We start from the raw sequence: 25,145 nt of genomic DNA on the forward strand, positions 1-25,145 counted from the left end.
CTCTTTATTCATTGAAATTTCTTAACCCCAGTTAATACCCCACTCAATTCTTGCAAGTTTAAAATACTTGTAATTATTTAAAAGATTTTATTTTAATACACTGAGCAAAGACATTTTCTCTAAATATTCATGGAAACAGAATTTTTTCTTTCTACTACTAGATACTTGGGGCAGGATTCTATTTCCAGCAATCGCTAACTTTGTTGCTGTAATTGAGGCTTTTGAAACTTTGGTTTCATTATCTTTAAAATAGAGAAAACTCCCACTTTATGGCTGTTATATAAATCCTAGAAAACTTAATTGAAATAATTTATCTCTCAACAAGTGAGTAAAACCAGATGGATGTCTAAAATTCCATGAGACTCTGATGAAGACATTTTGAACCACATTTGTTGAATCAAATAAATTAATCACATTGACAGTTTTGCGACCTGCCTCAATTGTTTAATTTTCTGAATGAAAGGCACATATACTGTCTTTATATTTAATATGCCTTAACAACACAATAGATTGGCTACTGTCTAATCTACACTGGTTTACACAGAGTTACTACTTACTAAATTCTGTGTTCTACCTTAGCTGCTCTGGACCCAGAGGACTGCCCAACTGGGCTGAGATCTTCAGCTACTTCACATGGTTGTCATGTCTCTCTGTATAGTATGTCTTAGGTATGGCACTTCTCTTCTTCTGGTTTCAAGCCTGGGAAATTGTCAAAGTCTCTCTTCTGTCTGTCCTGTTCAACAATTGGCAGCTGGCATCTTTATTTATCAAATGAACATATCATAGAAACATTTGCATCTGTTGTTTACAACAACAGCTCACCTTGGTTAATTTTACTCTTTGTCAGTGACAAGATCAAGGAAGTAAATACATGTGACAGCTACAGAAGGATGTATCTGCCCTGAACAAAAGCTTTTTTTTGTTTGTTTGTTTTTTGTTGTTGTTTTTTTTTTTTATTTTTTAAGATTTCATGTAATTCAGTTGTCTCGTGTCAGCTTGTATTACTTAGCTTTTTGACAGAGGTGCTAATGTATGAGACAACGAAGGACTAGGAATCAGAACTCATTGCAGTCCTGCCTGCAGCAAGTACATCTTCAGAAGTATTGCTTTATGGTCCTGGCCCTACCAGTTTTTCTGCCATGTTCTCATCACAAACACATCTACACAAGTTCCATATATGTGGCAACTTGCTACAAAATAAATTATGTATATATTTGAGTATTTTCTGCCTAAGAACTAAATAGAACACTAAGCAAAGAAGAATGATTGGTGATTTAGAAAGGAAACAGAATTCATGTTGGGTTAATATTTAATAGATGGAACTGTGCGGGTCAACCATCTAAGTGGCTGTGGCTCTGCTTAGATCTGCTACCATGTTCTGAGGCCAGAGGCCACATGCACACCACAGCTAGAAATGGCCAGCCATCTGCCCTGGCACACATGAGATGGCTCTGCCAATCTTCCACACTGTCACTACAAGGTTGGGCTGAGCCCAGACCATCCTGCCATCCACGAGGTACCCAGTAGAAAATGAGACTCTAATGCTTAATGATTAACCAAAGGCTTTAATGCTCAAATTAACAATATGCTAATACAATTGGAGGTGTATCCCAATTAATTAACCTAGATATAAGTTGTTATCTAGGACTGCTCTCAGTCCAAGTGTGGTTTTCCATCCTACTACATCTCTGTGTCTCCCTCACTCCTCTTCTTCCTCTTCTTACTCCTCCTTTTTCTGTCCTTACTTATCCCACGTGCAGGGAAAATTTCCCACTACAAATTTAGTTCTCAATAGCCCCACTGAATGCCTCATAACATTCTATATCTGCAGAAACAGGGCATCCAAAACTTTTTTCATATTCTATGGGCATTTCCAGACTCACAGAGAGACATTCAGCATTCACATCATTAAAAATGAAATAAAATTATAAAATTCAACTTAAGATAAAAATTATTTATGGTTGAAATATAATATTCTCACAAGTTCCTAGTCAAAAATTTGCTGATTTTTGTATAATTCTTACTAAAATCACTCAATATTTTCTCACTGTTTCTTATGGATCTGCTTTTGAAAATGTTCTGAAAGATCCTACATCCTGCAAATTCAAATATTTGTCTCCATTATTCAATATCTATTCTACATCATCAAAAATAAAAACAAAAACATTCATTTTGTATAATACACTCAAAGTTAACATCTGTAAATGTGTCCATTGATTTATTATACCCAAGATGTAGAAAGAAAAGGTTCTGGACTGTAATAACTGTTTTTTACTGAGCTTTCTATTTGAAGTTAATTAAACATGTGAATTTTTCATTTCCATTTTAATTTCTTCTTTTTTTCCTTTTCTTTTTTTCTCTTTTCTCATTTAACTTTACCAAATTTTCTTCAGATAATGTTTTCCTGTGTGACACACCTTGAATGAGGTAGCAGTTTGCAAATTATTTTTATTCACTTTCTCTGTTCATTCTTAGAAAATATTAAATCTTAAAATTCTAATTCATAAAGCTGTACTCCTAAATCAGGTTCCTATGTCTTCACTAATCATTTCATAAAGGTTCTTTTAAAGACAACTTTATGTTCACAACCACTTCTCAAGCCTCCATAACTCCAAGACTGCATGAAACTGCTCTTCCTAAGACCCTGAGCGGTTGAGCATTAATGAGACAGTCTCTTAAGGCATATTCTTAATTAAGGGCACCTCTTAATAACATCTCCATCAACTGCTGCTCATAAACAACTGAGAGAGGAACATTTGTCAGACCTTAAGGGTTAAAATCGTCTCCTTTATGTTTTTATTGCTTTTATTTACTTTGTGTGTGTGAGTGTTTGTTGAGGTCTGCACTGCCTGGCTTGGGGGCCACTGTGTCCCACCTGAGCTGCTTCTGCAGTCCAAAGGTCAGGGTCTAGCGAGAGAGAGTGGGGATGAAGGGGAACAGACAGGAAGAGTGGAGACAAGACAGAGGTTCTGATCAAGTCTCAAGTCTCGTTTATTGTCCCCTTCATTGAAGGGAAGTCCAGGGTATTTATACGCTTTGCCACATGTCTTGTAGGCATTGATATCATGTGCACCTTACAGGCATAAATAGCGTAGATTGCACGTGCACTGGGCACCTTGCAGGCATGGGTACCATGTGCACCTTGCAGCTGGGGGTACTAAACAGCAAAACAAGATACGATACATGGAATAAACAAGATATTTATCAGAATGTGCTCGGCTGTTGTAGGCTGTTGAAAAACAAGTCTTTTGTCAGGGTGTATGGCTCGAGATGGCTGTAAAGATGATAGCCGCTTTTTGTTACAAGTCCGCTCCTAACAAGTGTGTTTGTGTGTGTGTGGGGGTGGGGGGATGGAGAAGGAGATAGACATACCACTGCATGGATACTAAGATTAGAGGACAACTGGAACAATCAAGCTCTCTTCTTCTACCATTTGTGTACTAAGGATCCAACAACAGGCTATGACATAAATGTCTTTTATTTTATTGGTTATTTAATTTATTTACAATAGAGATGTCATCCCATTTCTCCTCCCTAGAAACACCTATGCATTACCCCCTCTTCCTTTATCCCATTTCAATTACATGTATGTATGAAGGTCAGTTATAGGTTGAGGGTCTAGCAATACAATTGATGCAAATATTTAAGGAAAAAGCAATACAATAAACACAAATAGTAAAAAAAAAAAATAAAAATAAAAAAAATAAAAAGCAAGGCATTAAACCCAATTACATGAACACTCCCATGATCACTGTTTCTAAGGGCTTATCAAGATGACCAAAATATCTGAGCTTACTTCCCTCTCCTAGCCCAAAGTCATTTTTGCGTCTGAAGCCTACTTCTTTGTTCTAGCCTAAAACTTAGATTCCTGTCTGAAATTACTTCTTTGTTATAGCCTAATATTTAGGCTCCTGCCTGAGATTACTTCTTTGTTCTAGCTTAATGTCAGATTCCTGCTTAAAACCTACTTCCTTGTCCTTGGCCAATGTCATTCCTGCCAAGCAGCCCATTTCCTTTTCCTTTGGCCCTGTCAGATTCTTGCCAAGCAGCCCTAAATGCTCTGTGCCTCTCCCTCTTTTTTTATTTGATTAACAAGACTGAGCCTTTTTTAGGTCATTCTGACAAGAATGTCTTACTTACCTATCATGGAATATGCATTGCATTTTCAAAAGCAATGTACTTCTATCTTAGGTTGGCAAGGCTCTGTGCAGATGGGTACATCCTTGGCTTGGAAGCCTGTTAATTTAATAACTCTGTCAGGGGATCTATTTTCATATTCAAGACATGTACTTGGCTGAAACATGTTGATGTTGTTGAAGAAAAGCTTTAACATAATGAACAGTAATAAAAGTATTCCTAGGACAAAAAGGGCTAGCATGATCAAGCTATTTATTCTATTTTTGAAGCTTGACCAAAAATAGAAATACTGACATCATGCTATGGGTAATTTTATCTTCAGTATTTCTAGCATCAATGCTCAGAAGAGCAGCATTCTTGAAATTCATAAGCTCCCTATGTATGGTTAAAGCATCCTGAGAGGTATTAGAATTATACCAAATACACAACACATGTAATTAAACTTCTTCCTAATTATAATGACTACCACTGTATATTGTAGAACTAACATGAATCAAATGATATTTGGCATGACACTCAAGATGTCTCCTTAAGAAATATACCTCAGTGACAAAAACAGTTACAACCTCAGAGGAAATGGCTGGAAAAAAAAAAACATTTCCAATCAAATGTTCCCAAGAAACAAGCTGGAGTAACTTTTTCAATATCCAATAAAATAGAATATCAATCAAAAGAGACGGGAAGGACACTTCATACTTATCAAAGAAAAAGTCTACCAAGATGAAGTCTTTATTCTGAACATCTATGCCCCAAGTGCAAGGGCACCCACATTTGTAAAATAAAGTTTTCTAAAGCTCAAAACATACATGGAACTTCACACAATATTAGTGGGTGCTGAAGTCTCAGCACCTCACTCTCACCAAAGGGAAGGTCATTGAAACAGAAATTAAACAGAGGCACAGTGAAGCTAACAGAAGTTATGAAACCAAGTTAATTTAACAGATATCTATAGAACATTTCACCATATAATAATAGAATATACCTTTCTTCTCAGCACCTTATGGTACCTTCTCCAAAGGACATAAAACAAGACTCAAGACTCAACATATACAAGAACATTGTGATAGTCACATGTATTCTATCAAATAACCACCACAGACTAAGGCTGGTCTTAAATAACAACAAAAACAACAGAAATCCTTCATACTCATGGAAACTAGACAACTGTCTATTCAATGATAACTTGGTGGTGGAAGAAATAAAGAAAGAAACTAAAGACTTTCTAGAATTTAATAAAAATAAAGGCACAGCAACCCAAACTTACGGACATAATGAATATAGTACTAAGTGTCTCCATAAAGTAATTGGAGAGATCTTATATTAGAAACTTAACAGCACATCTGACCATTCGTCACTATCAAACAAGCTTCATCTCAGAAATGCAGAGATGGTTTGATATACATAATATAAATGTAATTCACGATGTACACAAACCCAAAGAAAAAAATTACATGGTCATCTGTTTAGATGCTGAAAAAACCTTTGACAAAATACAACACCCCTTCATGTTAAAAGTTTTGGAGAGATCAAAAATTCTAAGTACATAACTAAACATAATAAAAGCAAAATACAGCAAACCAATAGCCAATATGAAATTAAATGCAATCTCACAAAAATCCAGAACAAGGCTGTCCACTCTGTCTGAATGTATTCAGTATAATAGTCAAAGTTCTAGCTAGAGCAATTACACAGCAAAAGCACATTGAAGAAGCATGTTAAAAGAATCATATTACCTGCTATAAAGTTGCATTATAAATCTACAGTGATTAAAACAGTATGATACAGGCATGTCATAGTTTAATAAACAATGGAAGAGAAAAGACAGGGGAAACCAAGTACATGCAGTATGCATTGTATAGTTAATTTATGATAAATTTATGAAAATGACTCAATACAGAAACCAATAGTTTTTTAATTAAGTCAGCTTTGAAAACTGAATAAACTCTTCCAGTCTGCAACTCTGCCCAGGTCAGATCAGGCATTTCTATCCCTCCCACATCTCAGAGAGAGTCTGTATGTCATAAACAGGGTCACAGGTGAGATCTGCATTCCAATACCTGTCCCAGCTGGATACCCCACTGAACACTGCTGGAGACACATCTTCCTTCTGATCTGCAATTCCACCTAGGCAGATAGGGCACTCCTGTCTCTCTCCCACACCATAGAGAAAGTCTGTTTCCCAGAAGGTTTTTCATAACCAGGGACAAATGAGGGTCCCCTAACCAGAGACATCAAGGTCTGCCTCACAAGAGGTCTGCTCTAACTCACTCACAGAGTTGTACCTTACCTACAAGGAGAGACAGGCTCTAGTTAGATAAATCCAAGCCAGTTAACACCAGAGATAACCAGATTGTGAAGGGTAAACACAAAGCATCTAAAACCAATCTAACTTGGCATCATCAGAACACAGTTCTCCCACCACAGTAAGCCTTGGATACCCTAACCCATCTGAACAGCAAGATTCTGACCAAAAATTTGATCTCATGAAGATGATAGTGGACTCTAAGGGAAATATAAATAGCTCCCTAAGGAAATACAGGAGAGCACAGGTAAACAGGTAGAAGTCCTTAAAGAGGAAACAAGTAAATCTCTTATAGAAATACAAGAAAATAAATTTTAAAATGTCAAGAAATTGAACAAAAACTCTAGGACCTAAAAATGGAAATAAAAAGAATAAAAAAAATTACAAATGGAGGCAACCCTTAATATGGAAAACCTAGGAAGAGATTAAAAGTTATAGATGTCAGCATGACCAACAGAATAAAAGAGATAGGAGAGAGAATCTCAGACTTAGAAGATACTGTAGAAGATTCCCAATTCAAAGGGCCAAAAAATATCTTCAACAAAAATCATAGAACTCTTTTACCTAAAGAAAGAGAGGGTCATAAACATAAAAGAATTCTACAGAAAACCAAGTAGATTGGATCAATAAAGAAAATCCTCCCATCACATAATAATGAAAACCCCAAATGCGTAGAACAAAGAAATAATATTAAAAGAGGTAACTGAAAAAAGGGCCAAGTAACATAAAAATGCAGATCTATCAGAATTACACCAGACTTCTCAACAGAAACACTAAAAGCCAGATGATCCTGAACAGATGTCTTGAAAACCCTAAGAGAACATAAATGCCAGCCCAGGCTACTATACTTAGCAAAACTAAGATATTCCATGACAAAACCAAATTAAAACAATATCTTTGTATTAATCCAGCCCTACAGAGGATACTATAAGGAAAACTTCAAAACCAGGAGGGTAACTACCCCCAAGAAAACAAAAGAAATTATTCATCTCACAACAAACCAAAAAGAAGAGAACCACACAAACATAATACCACTTCTAGCAACAAGAAATAACAGGAACCAACAATTATTGTTCTTTAATATCTCTTAATATTAGTGTGCTCAATACCCTAATAAAAAGACATAAGCTAAAAGAATGGATATGTAAACAGGAGCCAGCATTTTGCTACACACAAGAAATAATAAAAAATTTGCTACATACAAGAAATAATAATAATAAGATGGCTCCTTACCCTTAAATTCTGAACCTCCTTCCAATAATTTGAATAAGATAAAGAGCATCAATCCATTTTTTCAAATGCCTATCTAAATCCTCTGCTATATTCAACAAATTAGTAACATTTTTTCCCAAATGATTAATAAAAGTAGCTGTCTTAACTTCTTGTATCACAGCAATTGCAGAAGCGGTGTTGCTAGCAATTAATGTAATTAAAGCAGTTATAACAGCAATAATAAAGCTCACTACCCTCTTAATTCTACTTAAAGCCTGACTCATTAATTAATTCTACTTAAAGCCTCATTTCTTTCAGTACTTGCAAGCTATTTTTAGAATGCTAAGGTTCTGTGATACTCAGGGCACTAAAATAAAAGCTGGTTGATAGACCTCCATAACTGACATGCTGGGTTTTCAAAACACAATTAGAAGGTATGCAATTAATCCAACTTACATTAAATACTGTAAAAGAAACAAAATATTTTCAACTTGACAATTAAAAGAGCATTAACACATGTGCTAACACTTTTTTGAAATCCAGATCCTGCCCCAAATTTATCTCCTGCTAACATAACATCATAGAGAACTGCAGCTAATTTTCATATATGGTTTCTAAAAATGTCTAGAACCAGACTTTCAAATGAAGACTGTTATCTCCAATATTGGATTGATTTCTAGACCAGTCCATGATTGAGGCTGCATAACTGGTCACATTTAATAACAATATAAGAGTCATTATAACTTCACTTTTTTATTCTCTATTCCACAGGGTCTAAGAACTTGAGGCAAGGCAGCTTGTCCCATTAGGGGTACAGGTAAGCAGTGATGGGTCAGGAACTTATGTCCAATACAGCTCCCAGTCACCATTGTCAGAGTACCCAACAAGCTCACAGGTCAGCATCATTCTTTGTCCTGGCATCAGTATGCCTCATCTATTGCTCTGGCAGCCATCATGCTGATTCAGCATCCTGCAGAAAAAACACAAACATGCCCTCATCCCCATATTTAATACCTGATCAAGATCATGTCTTATGCCAGTAAGTGGATCCTCCTTTCACCTATGCATAAGTTTTCCTAGTTGTAGAGCATCATAGACACTCAGCAGAAAGTTTCTTGGCATCAAAATTTAAAAAAAAAAAAAAATTAAAATAAAAAATAAAAAGAATACAAATAAATATTTGGTATCCAGGGATATATCTCCTCCTTTTTAATTTTATGAAGACATTGCTTTAAAGTTCCATAAGCCCCTTCCACAGTCTCTTGTCCTTGAAAATGATAAGGAATCTCCATAATATGGGTAATGTTAAATTGCTGGCAAAAAGTCTCAATTGTTTGACTGCCATAGCCAGTTCCATTATTTTTTTGTTTGTCTTTTTTGTTTATTGTCTTTCTCTTTCTTTTTTTAAATTATTGGGTACTTTATTTATCTTCATTTAAGATGTTATTCCCTTTCCCCATTTCCCACCTTGAAAAACCTCTTAACCCATCCTCCCTCTTCCTATTTCTATGAGAGTGTTTCCCCACTGATCCAGTCACTCCCACCTCCCCTCACTCGAATATCCCCACACTGGGGCATCTAGACTTCAAGGGACCAAGGTCCTCCTCTTCCACTGATGCCCAGCAAGTCCATTCTCTACAAATACAGCTAGAGACATGGGTCCTTAAATGTAGGTTCTCAAACTAGCTGTTTAGATCTCAGGGTTCTCTGGTTGATTGGAATTGTCACTCTCCTCATGAGACTACAAGCCCCTTCAACTCCTTCAGTCTTCTCTCTAACTCCTCCACTGGGAACCCTGTGGTCAGTTTGATGGTTAGCAGTGAGCATCTGCCTCTGAATATATTAGGCTCTGGCAGTATTTTATATCAGGCTTCTGTAAGCATGTACTTCCAGACAGCCACAACAGTGTTTTCATATGGTGATTGCATCTAGGAGAGTTCTCCAGGTGGAGCAGTCTCTGGATGGTTTCTCCTCCAGTTTCTGCCCTACACATTGTTTCATATTTTCTCCTGTGAGTATTTTGTTACTCTTTCTAAGAAGGACCAAATCACCCACACTTTGGTCTTTCTTTTTCTTGGGCTTCATTTAGTCTATGAGTTATGTCTTAGGTATTGTGAGATTTGGGGCTAATAACCACTTATCAATGAGTGCATACCATGTGTGTTTTTTTTTGTTTTTGTTTTGTTTTTTGTTTTGTTTTTTGTTTTTTTTGGTTTTTTTTTTTTTTTTTTGCAATTGGGTTACTTCATTCAGGATGATATTTTCTAGTTCCATCTATTTGCAGAAGAATTTCATGAATTCATTGTTTTAATAGCTGAGTAATACTCCATTGTGTAAATGTATCACACTTTCTGTATCCATTTCTCTGTTGGAGGCCACCTGGTTTCTTTCCAGCTTTTGGCTATTATAAATAAGGCTGCTATGAACATAGTGGAGCATGTATCCTTGTTATATGTTGAAGCATCTTTGGGGTATATGCCCAGGAGTTATACTGCTGGATCCATAGGTAATATTATGTCTAATTTTCTAAGAAACTTCAAGAATGATATCAAGAGTGGTTGTAAAAGCTTACAATTCTACCAACAATGGAAGAGTGTTCCTCTTTCTCCACATCCTCACCAACATCTGCTGTCATCTGAGTTTTTAATCTTACTCATTCTGACTGGAATCTCAGGGAGTTTTTTGATTTGCATTTCCCTGATGACTAAACATGTTGAACATTTCTTTAGGTGCTTCAATGCCATTCACTACTCCTCAGTTGAAAATTCTTTGTTGAACTCTGTACCCTATTTTTAATAGGGATATTTGATTGTCTGGAGTCTAATTTCTTGAGTTCTTTGTAAATTTTGAATATTAGCCCTCTCAGATATAGGATTGGTAAAGATTTTTCCCAATCTGTTCATTGCCTTTTTGTCCTATTTACAGTGTCCCTTGCCTTACAGAAGCTTCACAATATTATGAGGTCCTATTTGTCAATTCCTGATCGTAGAGCATAAGCCATTGGTGTCCTGCTGAGAAACATTTTCCCTGTTGCCATGTGTTCAACACTCTTCCCCACTTTCTCTTCTATTAGTTTCAGTGTGTCAGAGTTTATATGGAGGTCCTTGATCCACTTGGACTTGAGTTTTATATATAAAATAAGAATGGATTGATTTGATTTTCATTTTCCAATATTCCGACCTTCAGTTCAAACAGCATCACCTGTTGAAAATCTTACCTTTTTTTTCACTGTATGGTTTTAGCTTTTTTGTCAAAGATCAAGTGACTATAGATATGTGGGTTCATTTCTGGGTCTTCTATTCTATTCAATTGATCTTCTTGCCCATTTCTGTACCAATATCATGCAGTTTTTATCACTACTTCTCTGTAGTACAGCTTGATGTCAGGGATGGTGATTCTCCCTGATGTTCTTTTATTGCTTAGAATATTCTGGTTTTTTTTTTTTTTATTCCAAATGAATTTGATAATTGCTCTTTTTATCTCTGTGAAGAATTGAGTTTGAATTTTGATGGTGTTTTGCATTAAATCTGCAGATTGCTCTTGGCAAGATGACCATTTTTGATATATTAATCCTGAAAATTCATGAGCATGGGAGATCTTTCCATCTTCTAAGATTTTCTTCAATTTCTTTCTTCAGAGACTGGAAGTTCTTGTCATACAGATCTTTCACTTGCTTGGTTAGATTCACACCAAGACATTTTATATTATTTGTGACTATTGTGAAAGGTGGCATTTCCCTCATTTCTTTCTCAGCCTGCCTGTTCCTTAAGTAGAGAAAGGCTACTTATTTGTATGAGTTAATTTTACATCCAGCCCTTTTTCTGAAATTGTTTACCAGGGTTAAGAGTTCTCTGGTGGAAGTTTTGAGGTCACTTAAATATACTATCATATCATCTGTAAATAGTGATATTTTAACTTCTTATTTTCCATTTTTTATCTTTTTGATCTTTTGTTTTCTAATTGCTCTGGCTAGGACATTGAGTACTATATTAAATAGATAGAGAGAGAGTGGGTAGCCTTGTCTAGTCCATGATTTTAGTGGGATTGCTTCAAGTTTCTCTCTATTTAGTTTGATGTTGGCTACTGGTTTGCTGTATATTGCTTTTACTATGTTTATGTATGGGCTTTGGATTCCTGATTTTTCCAAGACTTTTACCATGAAGGTGTGTTGAATTTTGTCAAATGCTTTCTTAGCATCTAGTGAAATGATCTTGTGTTTTTTTTTTTTTTGAGTTTGTTTATATAGAGGATTATGTTGATGGATTTCCATATATTGAACCATCCCTGCATTCCTGGGATAAATCCTACTTGATCATGGAAGTTGACTGTTTTGATGTGTTCTTGGATTTGGTTTGCAAGAATTTTATTGAGTATTTTGGCATTGATGTTCATAAGGGAGTTTCGTCTGAAGTTCTCTTTCATTATTGTTAGGTCTTTGTGTGATTTAGGTATGAGTGTAATTGTGGCTTCATAAAATGAATTATGTAGTGTTCTTTTTGTTTCTATTTTGTGAAATAGTTAGAAGAGAATTGGTATTAGTTCTTCTTGGAAGGCCTGATAGAATTCTCCACTAAAACCATCTGATCCTTGGCTTTTTTTTTTTTTTTTTTTTTGAAAGACTTTTAATGACTGATGCTATCTTTAGTACTTATAGGACTGTTTAGATGATTTATCTGATGTGGATTTAAGTTTGGTGTCTAATATCAATCTAGGAGGTTGTCCATTTCATCCAGATTTTCCAGGTTTGTTGAGTATAGGCTTTTGAAGTAAAATCTGATGTTTTTTTTTTAATTTCCTCAGTTTCTGTTGTTATGTCTTCCTTTTCAGTTCTGATATTATTAATTTGGATACTGTCTCTGTGCCCTCTGGTTTGTCTGGCTAAGTGTCTACCTATCTTGTTGATTTTCTCAAAGATCAAGCTCTTGGTTTTGTTGATTCTTTGTATAGCTTTTTTTCGTTTGTTTGTTTCTAGTTGTTTGATTTCAGCCCTGAGTTTGATTATTTCATTCTGTCTACTTCTCTTGGTTGTATTTGCATCATTTTGTTTTAGAATTTTCTGGTGTGCTGTCAACTTGCTAGTATATGCTCTCTTCAGTTTCTTTTTGTAGATACTTAGAGCTATGAGTTTTTCTCTTAGCACTGCTCTCATTGTGTCCCACAATTTGTGGTATGAAGTGTCTTCATTTTTATTAAATTCTAAAATGTCTTTAATTTCTTTCTTTATTTCTTCCCTGACCAAGTTATTATTGAGTAGAGCATTGTTCAGTTTCCATGTGTGTGGGGGCTTTCCATTGATTTTATCATTATTAAAGACCAGCCTTAGCCCACGGTGATATGATAGGATGCATGGAATTATTTCAATCTTTTTTTTTTTTTTTTTTTTTTTTTTTTTTTTTTTTTTATCTGTTGAGGCCTGTTTTGTGACAATGGTCAATTTTGGTCAAGGTGTCATGAAATGCTGAGAAGAAGGTATATTCTTTTGTTTTTGGATGTGTTGTTCTATAAATATCTGCTAAATCCATTTGGTTTATAACTTCTCTTAGTTTTACTGTGTCTTTGTTTAGTTTCTGTTTCCATGATCATTCCATTGATGATAGTGGGGGTGTTGAAATCTGCCACTATTATTGTGTGAGGTGCAATGTGTGCTTTGAGCTTTAGTAAAGTTTCTTTTATAAATGTGGGTGCCCTTGCATTTGGTGCATAGATGTTTGTTGGGAGCCGACTTTTAGCAGAAAGTGGATATCAGCTTTGCAGCCATCTTGAGCCATATACCCTGACATGAGACTTGTATTACAATAGCCTACAACACATGAGCACACTCTGATAATCTTGGTTTAGATACCTTGGGTATGTGAGATTAAAGGTGTGTGAGATTAAAGGTGTGTGACTTAAAGGTGTGACTTAGAGATCAGATTTAGAGGCAAGACCTAAGGGCATGACTTAAAGGCGTGGCCAAAAGGCATGGCTTAGAAGTGAGACATATAAAGGCGAGAGACATCAGAGAGAATCAGACACTTTAGAGAGAACAATTAGGACAGTACAACAGAACAATTTGGAGTAACAGAGATTCAGACATAAGGAGTAGGAGTAGACATTAGAAACTTGGAAGAGAACAGAGGGAGTACAACTAGAAACTAGAAGGAGTATAACTAGGAACTAGGAACTAGAAACTCAAAACTTGGGACTTGGACTAGAAAGAGAGACTGAAGAATAAACGGGATTGAATCACACTCTGTCTGGTCTCCATTCTTTGAGTTCGTCCTCACTCTCTCTCTTGCTGAACCCTGACCCGAAGACCGGAGCAGCAGCTTGGGCCCGGATACAGTGGCTGTCAAGTGTGGAGTGGAGAGGGCCTAAACATTTTAGGCTGCCCAAAGTGGGCCAGCCTAGGCCTCAACATTTTTGGCACCCAAACAGGGACTAGTGCTGGTCTCAACAGATGTTCAGAATTCAGATTTCATCTTGGTTGATTCTTTCTTTGTTGAGTGTGAAGCTTCCATTCTTATCTATCTTGATAACTTCGGTTGAAAGTTGATTTTATTTGATATTAGAATGGCTTGTTTCTTGGGACCATTTGCTTAAAAAATGATTTTTAGCTTTTTATTCTGAGGTAGTGTCTGTCTTTGTCACTGAGGTTCATTTCATGTATGCAGCAAAATTTTGCGTCCTGTTTACGTATTCAGTTCATTAGTCTATGTCTTTTTTCCTTACTGCTTTTAATATTCTTTCTTTGTATTGTACATTTGGTTTTTTGATCATTATGTGACAGGACAATTTTTTTTCTTATCTAGTCATTTGGAGTTCTATAGGCTTCTTGAATGTTCATCAACATCTCTTTCTTTAGATTAGGAAAGTTTTCTTCTATAATTTTGTTGAAGATATTTACTGGCCCTTTAAGTTGAGAATCTTCACTATCATCTAGACCTATTATCCTTAGGTTTGGTCTTCTCATTGTGCTCTGGATTTCCCTGATTTTTTGGGTTAGTGGTTTTTTGCATTTTGTATTTTCTTTGAAAGTTGTGTCAATGTTTTCTATGGTATTTTCTGCACCTGAGATTCTCTCTTCTATCTCTTGTATTCTGTTGGTGATGCTTGAATCCATGACTCTTGAATACTTTCCTTGGTTTTCTGTCTCCTGGGTAGTCTCCATTTGTGATTTCTTTATTGTTTCTACTCCCATTTTTCATATCCTGTATCATTTTGTTTAATTCCTTCATCCATTTGGTTGTTTTTTCTGTAATTCTTCAAGGGATTTTTGTGTTTCCTCTTTAAAGGCTTCTACTTGTTTACATGTCATCTTCTATATTTCCTTCAGGAAATATAGGAGAGTTATTTATGTCCCTTTTAAAGTCTTCTATCATCATCATGATAAGTGATTTTAAATGTGAGTCTTGCTTTTCTGTTGTCATTAGGTATTCAGGACTTGATATGGTAGGAGAACTAGGTTCTGATGATGCCAAGTATTCTTGGTTTCTGTTGCTTATGTTCTTGTACTTGCCTTTCACCATTTTGTTATTTCTAGTGCTACCTTCACTCACTATCTCTGACTGAAGCCTGTCTGTTCTGTTATCTTGGTTGTGTCAGAACTCCTCAGTGTCCAGCTGTCTCTGTGATCCTGTGATTCTGAGACCTTAGTTATGATAGCTCCTGGGAGTCAGGTTGCTTCTGTGTTCCTGCAATCCTGATGTGCCCAAGCTCCTGAGATCCTGTGACCCTATTATCCTATGTTTCTATGTGTTAGAGCTCCTGAAAGTCCAGCCTCCTCTGGGTTTAGGGGGGTTGAGTACAAAGCTGAAGCCTTAGCAAGCACAGTCGTAGGCACAGGTGCAGGTCAACATAAATGTTTTAAGTGAACCATCTTACTAGACCTTAATTCTTTTTTTGTAAATTGCATTTACAATGAAAAGAATTCACATTAATGTTATTTGGACATCATTAAACAAACTCTTATTTGCTACATATAATTTCCATCTCAGAGGCTTAGTGCTGAATAAGCTCACCCTTTCTAGCTTTTGTCTGAACTCTAGCTGAATAATTTACCACAACATTTTGGACTAAAAATTCCTCTCCAAGTTGACTGATTCAAATTTTCTTCTCTCAGTTACTGAGTAAATTGCTCTGCTTGGCCTCCAAATAACACTAAGAATATGTTCTAATATTCTGGCTCCATTTGAATTTTTGGCTCATTCTGGTTCTGTCTTTACCTGCTACCTGTCTCTGTAAAAGTATTTTGGTAAAACTTTCTCTGTCTCAGTCTCTGCCTCTATCTCTGTCTTTGTCTGTCTGTCTGTCTGTCTGTCTGTCTGTCTCTCTCTCTCTCTCTCTCTCTCTCTCTCTCTCTCTCTCTGTCTCTCACTCTCTTTCATTCTTTACACTGCTCTCCTGAGTCACCACTCTTCCCAGTGCTGTTCTAATGTGAGTTGGAGATTGCCTATCTCTGACACATTCAATCAAACTTTTCCCTGATTTGTCACCTTGTCTGTGCCTCAATGAGATGCCACTGTCAAAAACAGCTCTTTACTTCTACAATCGAATTTTACCTTCATTATAGATCAAAGGTTTTCATTAAGGGCATGGATATTCCAACCCAATCATTCTATAATTTTGACAGTGTAGGAATTTCAGCTGGATACATAGACCTAGAAGATCATTGGGTGTGATCCCTTGCCAGTGAAGCCTTACTTCTGAATTAAAATTTCTCTAGAGAACCCCTAATCAGCTGTCTTCATATTAATTCAGGGAAGAGGTCCTGTAAGATGCTGACTTAGAGAGAATTAAACGAGCCTTATTAGAATGTCTAAAAGCCTCAACATCCTAGCTCTATAAGAATAATTATGTCAGTGTAATTTCTCTAGTTCACAGGAATTACATCTGGCAGAACTTTGGAACATTGAAACAGATAACAGACTCGATTTCCCAAAAGACACTCAACTGTTGGGCCTTAGCCATTTAACCTGCACCATCAATCATGTAGCACAGGTAACCTCCAGAGATTAAAATATTAATGAGTTATCTAAAGGCCGGGGGGCATAGCTAATTAAGTTATTCCCTCCCCTCTTCCCCCTCCCTATAAAAAGCCAGGTCCCCTGACTTTTGGGGGGAGCACGCACCATCTACACCTACTTACCATGCCATGAACAATTAAAGCTTTGGAAAACCAGACTCCAAGTGTCTCCTGGGCCTGCCACCACCAGGTTCCCAGCCTTTGGAACCCTGAGCCTTCCTTATGCAGCTACCGGTAGGTGGCTGCGTGAATGTGGGACCCTCCACCAGTGTTGTGGGAAGCCTGCTGGGACCCTGTTGCCAGACCACCGTGGGACCCGCTGCTGGACTCTTTCCATGCAAGAATTTTTTTCCCACACTCAACTTATTCTGACACCTTGATAAGAGCATTGTTGGCCCCTGAATACAGGACCTAGATAAACAATGCTGGCTCTTTACCTTAGAATTGTGTAGAAAATAAGTGTATACGGTTTGAATAATATGCAAAAAGACATCATGCTTATAGTAAAAATGTGGAAGTATAGGAAAGTCCTTAACAAGAAACATTGTTAGTTTAGAGAATTGAGATGTGAGGCAATGAATTGAGGAAGGAATATTTTTCTCTCCTCTATTCCCTACTCCATTATTGACTTTTTCTACCTCCATTTGCTTTTACTCTAGGTACCTGGGTTATCTAAATTCAGATTCATGGTCAAATAAGCAGTATCTGGTATAAGTTTTATCTCATGGAGTGTGCCATAATACTGTTTAGTTATTCCAAAAAAACATTGTGGACTATTTTACTTTCTATCTAGTTAGCAGAGTACCACTGTAAATAGAAGAGTTTTTAGCTGAATTGTTATTTAAGTTTCTCCTCTAGTAGTGAGAAAAGAATATCCAATTACCAAGAAAACCAGCACATAGACATAAGCACCTAAATAGGACCACCAATCAGGAGTGTGCACCAGCTGATATGAGGTCCTCAACACATATACAACAGAAGACTGCTGGATCTGGACTCAGTCAGAGAAGATGCACTTATCTCTCAAGAGAATTGAAGCTGCAGGAAGTGTAGAGGTATCGTGTAATGAGAGTTGGGGGGTGGGGATGTGGAAATCCTCCTGGAGACAGGGGTAGGGGGAAGAGGTATGGAATGTGCAACAGTTAGAGGTTAGACCACGAGGGGGATAAAGTCTGGACTGTAAAAAGATTAAAGAATAAATGAGAGAGAAAAAGCAAATAACCCAATTTAATAATGAGATATAGCTCCAAAGAAAATTTTCAAAACTCAAATGGCTGAGTTTTGATAATTAAGGAAACATTCAACTTAAGGAAATAATACATGATTCAGGAAACCTAACTAACTATTCAAGATTAATGAAAATATGGATATTAGATAAGAACCTACATCTACCATTTTACAACACTAGCATAATCTCTAAATTCATTCTAAAAATGTATCCTTATGCCCACAGATAATTTCTGATATCAGTTATCTTAGAAGCTTCTCTTTACAGTAGTCAGAGACCATTATAGGAAATGACATTATGCAAAATGCTGATATAAGCTTATTGAGGGATTACCCCAGTTTCAACAGATACATGTACAATAACTCCTGCACCTAAAGGTCTAGAAAAATCTTGAAATGGGGGCAGGTAGGGCAGGAAAATGTTAAAAGATAGAAGACTAGAAGAATGGTATAATGTTATGTATCATAGAAATGACTGAAATATTACACCATGGTTTCTCAGCATTATTACTACCCAAAGCATACCTAAACAATGATAATAACAATGGATATTCTAATACGCAAAGGGAAACTTAGCAGGGCCCACACCTAGACAAGAACTATAGGCACATAGTGATTCTCATGATGCTGAGAGTTAGAATTTTCTAATAATGAGCTCCCAGGTAATTATCTAAAATCAAATAAAAATTCTGAAAAAAAGCAACATTAAGTGGATTGAGAATTTTATATTTATATGGATACATACACATACATACAGAGAAAGAGAGAGAGAAAGAGACAGATGAGAGAGAGAGAGAGTTGAATTAAAGAAACAGTCTGTGAAATTGATAAACAGTGACAAGGAACATGTGATGGAATTAAGGCAGGAAAACAGGAAAGGAACTAGTGTAAAAAAGGTAATTAAATTTTAATTAAAATTTAAAAATATTTTAAAGTAAAGGAAGAACACTATGTAAAAGATAAGCCAATCTAACAAAATTAATAGCATCTATTAAAAATAGTGTAATATTACTTCAGTGATTATTCTAAATTTACTACACTATTATACTTTTAATATGAAAAAAGAAGATGGTCCTATCCAAGGATGTTCTGAATATCTTTACATAAGTTTGTGGTTAAATTAAAAGCAAAACTTATCTATGCAAGCAGAAGATATTATCCCAACAACCCTACAGTAAGATGACAGGCAGAAACAAGAAAATCAGCAAGAAGCACATGGGCCAGCTAGCCTAGTATACACACCACAAAGGTAAGCAATAGGATAGATCTTGTCTCCAAATGAAGCAAAAAAAAAAAAAAAAAGGATAAAAAGCTATACTTTGACCCCACTTGTCCACTATTGCACCTGAACCACCTGCTTGCATGCCCCCCCACACTAATAAAAATGCATCCATCAACACATGCATACATACATACATACATAGAATATGCAAGTGCCTTTTGAGGACATTAAAAGAGCAGTTAGAGAAAAATGTAAATTTAGAAAATGCATTCTGTATAGAGTAATTCTTCCTTCACCTTACATATTGTCATAGTGCATCTCAGAATCAACCAACTTGAGGCTTACCTCATGTGACATAAGCATCAACAGCTAAATCAATGGGAGTTTTGTGTTTGTAAGAATGTATTCTATTTAACTTGGGTCCTGATCAGGGTTATGAAGACTTAAGAAAATAGGACATATAGACATGATAAAAGCTTTCATTTGAAGGGGTTGCATTTGTTTTTGACTTTCTGCATCACTATTCTATAGATTATCTCACCTATTTAGTAGGTAAATCTACTAAAGATTTATAAATCTACTAAAGATTTATCTACTAAATATGCCACGTACTAGAGTTATTTTGATTAACATTTATCCTTTATTCACAATTACTTGCTTTCATCTTCCTCAAAGCAAAACTATTATTAAGTCTTGGATACCCCGTTGAGCCACAATAATCTCGTGAGGAATTCTTTCAAACAATATGTCAGTACCACATATTTTTATGACCTTGCCTGACCTTCTGCATCTCTGTTAAGCCCAACTCTGCACACTTCTCTCTGAGTCCATCACAAATAAGTTTTGATATTTGAGATTTGAGGATACTCTCAACATATCTTAATCCACAATGTATTTTCTTAAATTTCCGTATTTCTCTACTCTATATTGATTCTCATAGCTTTACAGATAGTTCTGACAGTAGATGAGGCAGTGAGCAAAAATGGTCACTATATGGAAAATTGCCTCTCAACAAGTTTTAGCATTACTTTCATAATGCCTACTGTGGTTTGGAACATTAAATCTTCCCCATAGGTTCTTGCATTTGAATACTACTTCCCATCTGTTGATACAATTTGGAAAGGTTTTAGAGCATTTAGGATGAATGTTTTCCATGGAGAAAATAGTAACCTGATAGGCTAGATAAGTGTGTGTAATTTGGACTCATTTCCTGTTTCCTTTCTGCTTCTTGACTGAGGATGTACTGGGATCAGCTATATTTCTTTTCCTGCTGTTATGTCTTCCCAAGCATGATAGACTATATCCTCTATAACTGCAACACTTTTCTTCCTAAAATTGCTTTAATTAAGTACTTTGCGTCAACAACAGGAAAGTTAGTAATATTTCATCTTTCAAAAACATATTTTTTACCAATATTTTCTATTGACAATTTAAAGTTCTCAATGCAACAGATTGTACTGGGGCCATCACTGAATCCCATTGCCAATGTTTGAGGAAAGCACACCTGAAAGGCTTTCAGGGTAATAGGAGCCTATACCATTTAGAAAATTATATAAAAAAAAAAAAATAATTCCCTTATAAAGACAAGACAAGAATGCCTACCACTGTAAAATGAGTCTGAAACTAGCTATCTAAGGGACTGGGATTGGGGAACAGCATTAGCTAGGCTATGCTTAAAACATCAGTCCATCTTAGGAGTGGATTTTCATGGTCAATATCTATGTATCTATATAGTAAGATTGAACAATAAAGTAAATATCAGATGAATTTTAGTTCACACGCATATGTAAAATACTGAACATTTGTTGTCTTTTCTGGTTAGTTTTATGTCAATTTGAAACAAGCTGGTGTTATTCATAAAGAGGAAACAATACAAAACTAATGCCTTTACTAGCTTGTCTGAAAGAGTCTTTTTGGCATATTTTTTTTTGATTGATGATTGTGTGTGAGGGACTAGCTCATTATGGGTGATGCCATGCATCAGCTGGTAGTCCTGGATGCTCAAAGAAAGCACGGTGAGGAAGTAATAGAGAGAAAACCAGAAACCAGTGTTCTTCCATGATTCTGCCTAGGACTCTGTTCTGCATGCATTCTTGCATTGACTTCTTTCCATGATAGGCTAAGAGATGGAACTAATTTAAAATAACTTTTTTTTGTGTGTGTGAAAACTTTCTTTTCATATACCCATAGAAATCTCAAGAAAGATAACATAACACAGATAAAAGTTTCTTTTTTGGAACAAAGCAAAATGAAATGTACTGTACTTTTCCCAAAATAAACGCCAAAAAACAGAGCCTACACCAGATGTCAAAGATAGCTAGGTGAGAATGGTGCTGAGTGATATGTCTCTTTTAATAAATTTTGTTTATTTCTATTTATTCATTTTAAATCTCACGCATGGATTCCCTTCCCTGTAGCTCTTCCCACAGTCCTGCCCCCATCCCTTCATTTTTTTCTCTGAGTAGATAGATGGACATCCCTGGGCAACCCACTACTATGACACATCAAATCTCTGGGAAGCTAGGCAAATCCACACCCACTGAGGAAGAATAAGGCAGCCAAGAACATTTTCCACAAGCAGGCAACTGCTTTTGGGATAGTTCATACTCCAGTTGTTCAAGACTCATATGAAGCCCCATCTGCACATCTGATACATATATACAGGGGGGACTTGTTCCAGCATTTGTACAGTTTGGTTGGTGGTTCATCTCTGCGAGTCCTTGGAGACCAGGAAGTTCTTATTCTCTTTCTCCCTCCTCTTTCATAAGAGTCCCCAAGCTCTATCTACTGTTTAGATGTGGATCTCTGCATCCTTCTAAGTCAGATGTTGGGTGGAGATTCAGAGAACAGTCATGCTAGACTCCCGTCTTTAAGCATACAAAACACAGTATTCTTAATAGTATCTAGAATCAGTGATTGTCCTTGAGATGAGTCTCAAGTTGGGCCACGTTTTGGTTTTGCTATTCAGGAGTCTCTACTTCATTCCCTTTCCCTGAATTTATTGTAAGAAGGGTAAATATTGGGTTGAAAGTTTTGTGGGTGGTTTTATGTCTCTATTGCTTCACTTGGGTTCCTGCCTGGGTACAGAATGTGGCCACTTTGGCTACCATATACCCAATGCAGTGAGTCACAGCTAAGGACATTTCCATTGATTCTTCAGCACATCCCATGTCCCAGGTCACTGCCAAGACCTTGAAATGCCACACACCTCCACTGACCTGTCAGTTGCACATTTCCATTAATTCTCATAGGCATCTTGTCATCTCTCCTGTACTTCAGCAAACCTGTTCCTGAACTCATCTCATTCCCTTCCCATCACTTCCTCCACCTAGTTCCTTACATTTATCTGATTCCTATAATTATTTTATTCTTCCTTCTAAGTGAGATTCAGGCATCCTCACTAGGGCCTTCCTACTTGTTTAGCTTCCTTGTGTCTGTGAAGTGTAAAATGGGTGTCCTGTATTTTATGAATAATATCCACTTATAAATGAGTACATACCATGCATGTGTTTTTGGATATGGGTAACCTCACTCAGAATAATATTCTCAAGTTCCATCCACTTACATGCCAAATACATAATGTCTTTGTTTTAAATAGCTGAATAGCATGCCATTGTGTAGCCCATAATATTATATATTCCAACTGTACTACATTTTCTTTAACGGCTCTTTAGTTGGGAAACATCTAATTTGCTTAGAGTTTCTAGGTATTATGAATAAGGTTTATATGAACATAGTTGAGCAAGTGTCTTTGTGGAATGGTGGAGCATTTTTTTTTTTTTTTTTTTTTTTTTTTTTGGTTATATGCTCAGGAGTGGTACAGCTGGGTCTTGAGGTAGAACTATTTCTAGCTTTCTGAGAGACTGTCAAATTGTTTTCTGAAAGGGTTATACATGTCTGTGCTCCCACCTGCAATAGAAGAATGTTCCCTTTGCTTTACATCCTCCATTCCATGTGTTATCACTTCTGTTTTTGATCTTAGATATTTTGACTGGTGTAAGATAGAATCTCAGAGTTGCTTTGATTTGCATTTCTCTGATGATTAAGGACTTTGAACATGTCTTTAAGTGATTCAGGGCCATTTAAGATTCCTCTGCTGAGAATTCTTTGTCTAGCTTTGTACCATCCCTCTCCCCCTTTTATAATTGGGTTATTTGTGTTGTTGTTGGTGTCTAACTTTTAAATTCTTTATAAATTTTGAATATTAGCCCTTTGTCAGATAAAGAGTTGATGAAGACAATATACTCATAAATATGGTGACAAAGTGTGCAACAGAAAGTGAAAGAGGGGCTGTCTGGGACTGCCCCACCTGGATGTCCATCCGATTTGCAGTCACCAAAGGCAGACTCTGTTGTGGATTCCAGGAAGTACATGCTGACAGGAGCCTGATACAGATGTCTCCTTAGAGGCTCTTCAAGAGCCTGACATATACAGATGCAAATGCATGCAGCTAGATATTATACTGATCACAGAATTCCCAATAGAGGAGTTAGAGAGAAGACTGAAAGAGCTGAAGAGGTTTGTGGCTCCACATGGAAAGCAACAATACCAAACAACCAGAGCTCCCAGGGTCTAAACCACCAGCCTGGGAGCACATAGGGAGGGACCCATGGCTTCAGCTGTCTAGGTAGGGGAAGATGGCCATGTAGGGCATAGGTGGAAGAGGAGGTCCTTTGTCTCATGAGGGCTGCCTGCTCCAATGTGGGGGAATTTGAGGGTGCAGAAGTGGAAGTGAATGGGTGGGTGGGGGCACACCCTCATAGAAGCAGAAGAGAGGGAGATGGGATGAGGGTTTCTGGGGGGAGAGAATGAAAAAAGAGGATAACATCTAAAATTTAAATAAATAAAATATCCAATCAAAACTAAAGGACTTTATGAAGAGTTTTTCTCAATCTCTTGCCTGCCATTTCGTCTTTTTGACAGTGTCCTTTGCCTTACAGAAGCTTTTTAGTTTTATGAGGTACCATTTATTAATTTTTGGTGTTAGAGCCTGAGCCATTGTTGTTCTCTTCAAGAACTTAAATCCTGTACCAATGAGTTCAAGTCTATTTCCCAGTTTCTCTTCTATTAGATTTAATGTATCTGGATTTATGCTGCAGTGTTTGATCCACTTTTACTTGAAATTTCGGCAGGCTAAGAGATATAGATGTATTTGTATTTGGGGGAGGGGGGTTAAGACAGGGTTTCTCTGTGTAGCCCTGGCTGTCCTGGAACTTACTCTGCAGACCAGGCTGGCCTCGAACTCTGAAATCTGCCTGTCTCTGCCTCCCAAGTGCTGTGATTAAAGGCGTGAGCAGCCACTGCCCTGCATGATGTATTTGTATTTTATGCAGACAACCAGTTAGACCAACATCAGTTTTTGAAGATGCTTTGCATTTTCAATAGCATTGTTTTGACTCACTTGTCAAAAATCAGATGTCCATAGCTGTGTGGGTTTATTTTAGAGTCTTTGATTTAATTTCATTGATCAACCTATCTATTTCTATAACAAAACCATTCATGCAGTTTTTATTACTAGTGCTCTGTAGTGTAGTTTGTGGTCAGGGATTATGTTTTTTTTCCTAATCTGTTTTGTTTTTCCATATGAAGTTGAAATTTGCTCTGTCAAGGTCTGTAAAGAATTGTGTTGAAATTTTGATGTCAATTTCATTGAATATGTAAATTGCTTTTGGTATGATGGCCATTTTCACTATGTTAATCCTATTGATCCATGAGCATGCAAGATGTTTCCAACTTAAGATATCTTCCTTAATTTCATTCTTCAGTGACTTGTTGTTTTTGTCTATAGGTCTTTCTCTTGCCAGATTAGAGTTACACCAAGGTATTTTCTAATATTAATGGCTGTGGTAAAGAATGTTGTATCACTATCTTCTTCCTTTGTCCATTTATAATTTGTATAAAGGAAGGGCTACTGGTTTCTTTGAGTTAATTTTTTATCCAGATAATTTGCTGAAGGTGTTTAGAAAAAAATCGTTCATTTTGTTAAGGATTCTAAAGTTTGCAAAGTATACACTTTTGAAGTAAGACCTAAAGAGTCTTTA

This window comes from Arvicanthis niloticus, chromosome 10 (assembly GCF_011762505.2).
Source record: "Arvicanthis niloticus isolate mArvNil1 chromosome 10, mArvNil1.pat.X, whole genome shotgun sequence".
Classification (NCBI taxonomy): Eukaryota; Metazoa; Chordata; class Mammalia; order Rodentia; family Muridae; genus Arvicanthis; species Arvicanthis niloticus.